Consider the following 10,448-nt stretch of genomic DNA (forward strand, 5'->3'; position numbering starts at 1 on the left):
ATCGCATTCATCCCGGCATCAATAACGCTGGTATGCAGGGGCGTATCTCTAATGGGTGTAGGGTGTGTGGGGTACATGGGCCACTGGGTCCAGGGCAACCCACACCTCACACCCTGCACCCATATTTTTAATACTTACCTCTGCGGTGTCCCAGCTCTGTAAAAATTGCCTGGAAAATGTCTGTCGCGACCATTTTATTGGTGTTTTATTTGCATGCGCAGTAGGGGAATCGCCAGGTGACCTGCACATAGACTCTAGGCCCAGAGTCTAATGCTGCGACTGTGCTCATAGTGCTGTCGGTCATCGGAGAGAGAGGAGGGGGACCCTTACGGATATTTCATACGGGCCCCCTCCTCTCTTGATACGCCCTGCCAGTGTGCATGAATAAAATTGCTCTCCCGATAAGAACTGTCCTTTGCGATAGAAGGATTTCCGGGTTTATGATCCAGAAGTCCTTCTGCACATGCATTTAATGACACACACGCCGGGGGGGTGCTGGGAGGGATCCGAATCGATCTCTGTCAGGGGGGTGCAAATAGAAGCTCATAGGCTTCTATTGGGTAACACCTTCTAAAGATGGCATTACCTATTGCATCCAAGCCCCAGCATGTATCACATTCTGGAGGTTGGTGCATATGCGGTAAGCGCCCAAACCTTAAATAACTAAACATTTTATTAGAAACTCCACTCAGAACACTCATTCACCAGTTTATTGTTCACCACATTTCTGAGGTAATGGGGTGGAACATATAGGACCCACGTCGGGTATGTGCTTCACAAGGGGCCCCTACACAAATAAGAAAGAAGTGGTGTATGACTTCTATTTATACAGTAGGGTTTTCCAATGGTCTGGGAACCGCAACACACTCATTCAAGTAATATACAGTTAGCAATGTATATGCTTACGTTCTCTCTTATGCTTTAGTGTATCTTACACTGAGAGTGTCAGTTCCAAAAATAACCATATTATGTACAGGGGCAGGCACTAAGCTACCTGTGGCTCTGCATACTGCATATTTTACTTGGATTCCATTTTTGTCTATGTTTTGGTGTACAATTATTATTTACTTATAGTTATTTATAATTATTTATATAGCACACACATTACACAGCACTTTGCATATAATATTTAGTCACTCACATCAGTCCTTTCCCCAGTTGAGCTTACAATCTATATTCCCTGTATCACATTGATACACACACTGGGGTTAATTTTTTTGCCAATTAGCATAACAGTTTGTTTTTAGCTTGTGGGAGGATAATGGACCCCATGCAAATGCAGAAAAAGAACAAACAAACTCTACACAGACAAATAGGGGTATTCAATATGGGAGCGAAAACATCGTTTTTGCGTTAATATCGCACTTTTGACGTCATTATCGCAGGTTTTACTTTTACACCGTATTCAATTTCAAAGACTTATCGCAGGTTCGAAAAGTCTTTGATAAAAAACGGGGATAACTTTTCACCATTGTATAGGTGTCGAAAAAAAGTGCAGAATTGGGGTTTAGCAGTGCAGGCTTAAAAAAAATAGCCTGCACCCCTGGGAATGACATTTAAAAAAGAACTGTGTCAAAAAAAGTTTAAAAAAAAAATAGGGACACCCCAAAAAATTTATGTAAAAATTGGGGTGAAAAAAAATAATGGGATAAAAAAATTGTTTAAAAATAGGGAAATAAGTTCAGGGCTATTCTGCAAGTATGCGGCAGATGTTTTGAAGAATAGAATTATAGCGGCAAGTGCACAAATGCAGAATTTTTAAAAACTTACTTTAGGGACTTAAAAATATGCTAGTACCCATTTTCATGTACCCCAAATTTGATGGGACCACTTAAAAAAACGAAAAAAATAACCTAAGTGCTCTTCTGCATCACTTCTTCAATGTCGGGATAAAAACACCTGCTGCGGCTATTTAAATCCCCGACTTTCAATTAAAGGCTAAAAAGGGGGTACCCATAGTGTTCCCCCATGTTTTTAGAACTTTAGGGGGGCCTTACAATTTTGTTAAGGAAAAATTCGTAACTTTACGCAAAACCAACTTCGGAGTTTCCCGTTTTCGTTAAATTTATATTGAATACGGGGATAGGCGGGAGCGCGAACGATACTTTAACAAAGGTAAAAACTCCGATATGAAACGTTAACTTCGACAGTGAAGTTAACGTTTCATATTGAATACCCCTCAAAGTCTGGACTTGAATCCATAACCTCAGTGCTGTAAAGCAGCTGAGCTAATCATTGCACCGCCGTGCATCTCTAAATAAGTATCTAAGAGCCTTAGGGTCCTATGCATGATCACTAATGTGCCTATTACACATGTGGAAATGCTAGTTTCCACATGTTTTAAGTAACGGGTCCATTCATTATTAGGAACCCCAAATTTTAGCAAATTTAACATTTTCAGATGGCATGGGTTCCCAGAGCCCCACTCCTTCCTATGGATGTCCAGGGTTGCAAAAAGGTATTCGACCCCTCCACCCCCTCTGCATGGTGACCCTCCGGCCTTGGTAGCAGTGTTAGGGGATCGCAGGGGCAGCTGCTTTGTGGAGCAGCTGTCCTTGCACCGGAGCAATAATGAATTGCTCCGGTACAAGAAAGGCTGCTCAGAGGTACTGTATCTGCTGTAGTCCCTTCTTGTTACATTCATAGGATCCCACAAATAATCTTAAATGTATGCCATACCTACCAACTTTTGTGAAGGGTAGACATTTGCATGTGCCCAAAAAGGGGAAATTATGTCATGCCCTTCCCACCTGTTTTCATCACACTGGGGGCATGCTCAGCTTGCTGGGAGCTGTTGGGCTGCCCACAGTCCCTCTCTCCAGTGAATACATGAGATACAGCTTGCATGCACACAGCTTATTCACCGCTTGCTCTGCTAAGCAGAGCAGCGGGTGAGAGGGGGCTTTGCAACTTCCCTCCCAAGCACCACGGGAAACTGCAGCTCTGGCTAAAATCAGCATGGTTGGGAAGTATTAATGTTCCCCTAACTTAACTATCTTGTGCGCTGAACAATTGTTTGTTGATATGCATGTTAAACAGGCCATCCACAAATGTCTGTGGGTGAGATGTACTAAGGGCAAAAATGTGCCCAAACTCTGAAAATGCCATTGTCAGACTTTTGGCCGCATTACCATATGTACCAAGCTCCAGAATGCAATACATTCCGGAGCTTGGACTCGGTGGGTAACGCGAATCCCTTCCAGTGTCCCCCACAGTGGTGCACACCGTTCTGGATAACAAACCCGAAACTCCCTCTATCGCAAAGTACAGCTCTTATGGAGAGATCGGTCCTTTGCAATTAGAATCTACTTACATACCGGCTTAATAAATGCTGGTATGTACCTGATAAGGCGCAGGATTTGTTGCTTAGTACACCCCACCCTGTGTCTGTGAAAAGTGTTGAGCTTGTGTAAAATACTGAGTCTATCCCTACTGTAAAGTTCAAATTGGGGAGACCCTGAGAGATTACATTTTTCACAATGTCACTGATGCTATTTCACCTGTCTCAATCTGGGAGGCCCACAAATGTGTTGTTAGATGTAAGCGTATTGAGTTAGGGTCCTATCTCAAAAAAAGAAAACTGAATGTAGGGATGCTTTGTTATCCAAAATCTGGATGCTCGAACTTACCCATAAAAATACTATGGCCTCTGATGTACTTGTGGAACTTCAAAAGGCTAGGGATGCTCTTAATGATCTATTCTATGAAGGGGCTAGTAAAGGGTTTCGAAGATGCCGCCATAAATACTATCGTTGGTGGAACAAACCAAGCAAAATGCTGGCGAGGGCTCTTAGAGCTCAGAGATCCTTGACTTAACTTCATCGTATCAAGGATCATATTGGTTAACTCTGCCATACTGACAAAGATATTGCAGCAGGCTTTCAGACTTTTTATTCTGCCCTATACAATCTAGGCCCAGATAAAACGAACTTTGATCCGGCAGCTCGAGTAACGCAGATCCAAAAGTACCTAGAAGAAATATCTTTCCCTACTCTCCCTGAATCGGTGACAGAGGCTCTTGACTCCCCCTTTACAGAGGAAGAATTATCTGTTGCTATTAAGACCTCCCCATCTGGCAAGAGTTCCGGGCCTGATGGCTTCACGCTATCTTACTACAAGGCGTACCAAGACACTCCATTGCTGCTTTTGTTACTAGCCTGTAATACTGTTTCAGCGCATGCTCCTTTTTCCGATCAATCGCTTGCAGCATACATTACGGTTTTCCCCGAGGTGGGCAAGGATCCATCATTACCGGCAAGTTATCGCCCGATATCTCTTTTAGCTATTGATGTCAAGCTTTACGCTAAGCTTATAGCTAAACGGTTTAAACCACTTCTCCCGACTATCATCCACTCTGACCAGGTGGGGTTTGTCCCAGGTAGAGAAGCGAAAGACAATACCACCAAAGTCATTGATTTAATACACCATGCAGTTTCCTCTGACATTCCCATGATGCTCCTCTCCACTGATGCTGAAAAAGCTTTTGACCAGGTGGATTGGAGTTTCATGACAGGGGTGTTGAAGCGATTAGGGTTAGGTGCAGTCTTTCTTTCAAAAATTCTGGCCCTATATAGAGCCCCTTCAGCCCAGATATGAGTGAACAGGATTTTGTCAGCCCAGTTCACATATCGAATGGTACTCATCAGAGCTGCCCACTCTCTAACTTGGTTTTTGTAATATGCATGGAAGCCCTGGCGAGAGCGATTAGAGCTAATCCTAGTATTACAGGCCTTAAGGTGGGTTCACGAGATTACCGACTTGCCCTCTTTGCGGATGACCTGCTAGCGATAGTAACTAATCCAGTTACCTCTCTCCCTAATTTAATGAAGGAATTCAAGCGATTTGGCGATCTCTGTAATTTTAAGATTAATTATAGTAAATCTGTTGCCTTAAATGTCACCGCTTCGGTTGAGACTGTGTCTGCACTTAGTGCCTCCTTCCCCTTTAAATGGCAGGTTTCTTCTCTTAAATATTTAGGCATACTTATACCTAGATGTATATGTGACCTGTTTGCCCTTAATCATACACCTTTGCTTAGTTCCGTTGGCAAAGAACTGGATCAGTGGAGTCTGCAAAGGTTTTCGGGGCTGGGTCACCTAAATATTATCAAGATGAATATACTTCTGCGCCTCTTATCTATTGCAGACCGATTGCCCTCCCTCCCAAGCATTTTGTCTGAAGCTCAATGATATTCACTTAGTATCAGTCCATTATACTTGGTAGAGTTCTGGACTGGACCCGGGGCACTGTGGATAAGCAGTGGGTGGAACTGGAGATGAAATCGTCCAATCTTCAGTTGAGCACATTGCGATGGTGCTCTAAAATTGCTCGTTCCACACACCCAACAGTGGGCCCTACATTGGAGATGTGGAAAAGATTGCGTGTTAAACGTGGGATATCTTCAGTGCTATCTCCTCTTACTCCTATCCTTTAGAATCCCCTTTTCCCTCCTGGGACCTCGGGGTGGTTTTCCTCCACATGGTCTGCTGTGGGGATTTTTAGAGTTGGTCACCTAGTGGCCAATGGCCAATTTATACCCTTTCAGATTTATGTGCCACTACCTCCCTTACAAACCAATGTTTTTGGGCCTACACTCAGATCCGGCACTTTGCCTCTTCTTTTGGGGGTCCTTCAGTAATTACTAGGGATATGAAACCCTTTGAATCTATGTGTTTGCACCGGAAGTCTCCCACGCATATAATCTTGGGTATATATAAGATTTTGTTGCATAACAAGTTTACAGATGACCCTCTTTTTGTAGTGGCCTGGGACAGAGATTTTATTAAAAAGGACATACATATTAATTGGAACAAAGTGTTTCAAGTTACTAATGCATGTTCCAACAGTTTGGAGTTTTGGAAACGCAATATAAAGTCCTGACAAGATGATATCGCTGCCCAGTCATTCTCCATAAATACTATCCCACTGTGTCCCCTCTCTGCTGGAGATGCCTTGGGGAAACAGGTACGATGATGCACATCTGGTGGGATTGTCCACTAATTGTCCCCTTTTGGGGTAAGATAATAGCCTTGGCTTCGGAGATCTTAGGTCATACTGTCCACCTGGTCCAGATTTCTGGTTGCTCTTTCATACATCTGACCCAATTTCTCTGTATAAAAAATCCCTCCTTTGACATATTAATAATGCTGCAAGGGCAGTGCTCCAAGTCCGTTGGCGCTCTCGGACTCCTCTTACAGTGTGGGAATGGTGTCAACGTCTTGACTTCTATATGACCATGGATGATGTTCTCTATTCGGCCCCTGTGAAACACTCTGAGCTTACTGCTCTTAGGTTCAGTAGGATTGATTTTAAATCCTCTGCCTCATATGCAGCCCTCATTCCACATTCTTAATTTCTAGATATTTCTGCTGTTTTGTTTAGATATTGGTGCATTCAGTGTCTATTTGTATCCCCCCTACCCCGTCCCCCCCTATTTTTCCCCTTAACTTCCTCTTTCTGTAATTTCTCTTCACCCCCCACCCCCCTTTTTTTTATTTCTGTGATTACTTTATAGTGGAATACGCTGCACTTTATACTTTACTAAATTATTGGTACAGTATTTGTCTTTTATTCTCTAATATGTCTAAATATGGATCTGTATTACTGTGCTTTTGAATTGCAGTACTGTGTTTTGCACTGATTTTCGGTTACGAAAATTTGTCTTTATTTTGAAAATAAAGAATTTATGAAAAAAAAAATACTGAGTCTGAGCGGCCTAGCACTTGGTGATTATTTATACTGTAGATATATTTTTGTTCACTTTTGTGGAATACATAGTAAAATTTTGAATGGGCCCCAACATTTCGAGGGAGGGATCCTCTCAATCCTTTCACTTCCCTCCTCTCACTTACAGTAACTGCTCAGCCACCTGTTTTCTCTTGGTGTCTTATCTGCGCACCACTCTTAACTACCTACTCTCAATTTAATCCTGGCATATCCGCTCACATGCAAGGCATTAATGGTCTTCAAATGCCTTGCAGTATCAGAAGTCACACAGCAGGGAGCTCTGTATGCGCCCTTGTGACCACAGAGACGGCAGACATGGCCCAGATCAGTGTGGGGGCAGCTATAGGGCATCAGATGGGAACATGGACTATGTGATAAATACAATTGGTAATGTTTTTTGTCTTTTACTTATAGTCACTTTTTTATCTCTGAGCCTGTTGTGCCAGGATGGACAGTTGACTGACACCTTGATCTTCACAAGAGTGCCATGTTAGTTTGCAAAGGAGCAGTGGATTAGCCAGGAAGGTGGAGGAGACAAGTGGAGTAAAAAAGTACAGAGCAGTCGCGTCGCCTCATGCAGGACACGAGATTTCCTTTCTAGGGGAACAATTCTTGTAATGAAATAAATGGGTGAAGAAGATGCAATTTTATGGCCTTCCTTGTCATGCAAAGGGTGGTCATTGCCTCTCTCCAGAAGAACTGAGCAGTATTTCAGCTAGCTTTGTATTACTAAAAAGCGCAGTACTAAAGTGGTAGGAGTTTAGACTTTGGCATGACGTTTACATATGTAAAGTGTGCTTAGGTTACAGAAGCCTCTCATGACAGAAGAGAGCAATAACAGGGAGTGGGGTCACAATGACGTGACCCCTATGCTGGCAGCACCATGCACCTCACATCACATCACCGACCTGGCTGTCTCCTCCTGGAGGCAACAGCCAGAAAGTCGGCAACTATTATATACCATGATATACAGTATAACTATATACTAAACAGTTACATTCTCTGTCATTTTAAACAAGCACATTTGATTTACTTCAATGTTTTCACATAAAAGTTTTATTTTAAAATAAGTAATCGCATTTCCTGACAAATTAACTTCTCATAATAAAATACCTGAGAGTAAGAAATCACAGGACGGAAAATGTATTTATTAAGACAATCAGATTATCTAAAATACGTTATTATGAAGTGATACAATTAGTGCCAGGAGAACTATATATTACAGTCCCCTTTCCCAGCTCTTTGAAGAGGAAAATAATATCAGTGTCTGAGCTGTAACAACCCAATAAATCAGGGGAGAAGTGCCGGAGGGACGCAAATGGGCTGAACTTCACATCAAAGGTGGGTAAAGCATCTAGGAAAGGGAGAAAGAGCTCTTTAAAGAATATCTCATCATAATCACCTGCAATTGTTTCTGTTTTAGATCATTAGGTGCTGATCACTTCTCTCTCTTTTTCTTTGTGTAGAATTCTGTGTGCCCAGGGGGATCAGTTTAACTTGTGCTAACGTAAAACGCATTATTGCTGTAACGATCCAACAAGCATTGCTACCATATGGATTCTTCAGAAACAATAGCCAATTCTCAATATAAACTGAAAATATTAGAAGGTCATACAATGGTAAGACTAGTCATCCGGTTGCCTGGCAAATTATTTCACACCTTTCGTGTCCATTGAAAAAACTAGCATGATTATTTAGCTCTGCATGTGAAAGCAAAAGGATACATAGCTGAGATACAGCAGAAAGAGATATTATAAAGAGATAAATAACCCTATTTGTAGTTATATATTTCACATAAACATGGGCGACGAGAGGGGGAGGGCGGGTACAGTTTTCCTGGGCCCGGGCTTGCTAGAGGGGCCCAACGGGGCCCGGGCCGGCGTCGCCCCCCCCCCTCCCTCAGAGCAGCTCAGCACACAGCTTGCAGTCTCCTATGGCTGTGGGGGGGAGCGATCACACTGATCGCGGGCCCCCTCCTGCTTAGCACCTGGCTGGGGGGCTTACAGCACCCCCCTACCCAGCGCGTCGCTGCAAAAGTGATTTATTCTTTTATTTGTCAAGGGGGCATGGCCACGCCCCCGCGATTAGGCTACACCCCCTCATTTACCTGGGCCTGGCCGGGCTCTCTACGGCCCTGCACATAAATACTTACAGCAGGGGTTCCCAAAGTCAGTCCTCAAGGCACCCTAACAGTCCAGGTGTTCAGGCAGTGGCGTCCCTCCCTGTGGTGACACCCGGTGGGAGTAGGGCATACTTACCAACTTTGCAGGGCAACATTCCAGGAGCAGTCGGAGAGGACCTGCTTCTTTCATCTTCAGGGGGGCGGGGCCAGACAATAGCTGGAATCAGGCCCTATCCTGTTTACAGGAAACCTCCGCGATTCACGGGTCCGTGAGGAGGGGGCGGGGCTAAATGACGCGATTAGCACCATTTAGCCATGCCCCCCTCCATACGAACCTGCAAACGTCTTGGAAAATCTCCCCATCTATTCACTAGGAAGTGGGCCTACTCTCCCGCGACTCCCAGGAGAGTAGGTAAGTATGGAGTAAGGTAGGGTGGCATCACAAGGGTAGGGTTTGTGTAGGCAAAAAAGGTGCGTGGCCCTGCAGATTGGGGAATGGCCTCGCGGCCTAAACCCCTCTTTTAGTCACTCTGGGGTGCAGAATGCCCCCGGGGACCAGTCTGTATGCAGTGCCGGCTTCCTCACTGTGTCAGGAGCCGAGTGCTGCACATAATGCTACAGTGCAGCACCCAATTCCTGTCACTGAGGAGTCGGCACTTTGGTGACACCCGAGTGCGGCCCGCGCCCCCATTGTGACGCCACTGTTTTCCGGATATCCATACTTTAAAACAGGTGACTTAGTACAGAGTTTGGGAATTCCTGACATTATTGACAGTCATATATTACATACATGCTTCCAGCATTACCAGTTATTTATTACAGTGGTTCTCAAACTAGGTCCTTAGGACCATAAACAGTTAATGTTTTCCAGGTCACCAAACAGATGCACAAGTGTACTCATTACTCACTGACACGTTAAATGAGCCACAGGTGGAGCTAATTATTTCACTTGCGATTCTGTGAAGAGATCTGGAAATCATGAACTGTTTGGGGTCCGGAGGACTGAGTTGAGAACCTATGATATATTACATACATACTTCCAACATTGCCAGTCATATATTACACACAGACTTCCAGCATTGCCAGTCATATATTACACACAGACTTCCAGCATTGCCAGTCATATATTACAGACACAGACTTCCAGTATTGCTAGTCATATATTACACACACACTTCCAGCATTGTCAATCATATATTACACACAGATTTCCAGCATTGCCAGTCATATATTACACACACATTTCCAGCATTGCCAGCAGGGCCGCCATTAGGGGGGACTGTTGGGACTACTGTCCTGGGCCCGGGCACTCCACCAAAGAAGGGGGGCCCGGCCCGAACCTACCACCCACCCACTACTATTGTTTGAGCAAGGCAAAGGGGCCTCCTGTCTGATGCCTGCCCACCCACCCATCGCAAATGAATGGGGCCCCCCCGCCGCTACTGCCTCGCCCGGCATGTAAGAGGTGACTGTTCCCTGTTTGCATGAGCAATAAAGTTTATTATCCGGCGCGCATGACGTCTTGACATCACAGCGCCACTAATGGAGAGAGAGGAGCCGCAGCGCCCTTGACGACCATAGAGCAGAAGCCTGGACCTAA

The sequence above is a fragment of the Taudactylus pleione genome, unplaced genomic scaffold (assembly GCF_031769625.1).
Source record: "Taudactylus pleione unplaced genomic scaffold, aTauple2 ptg000203l, whole genome shotgun sequence".
Taxonomy (NCBI): Eukaryota; Metazoa; Chordata; class Amphibia; order Anura; family Myobatrachidae; genus Taudactylus; species Taudactylus pleione.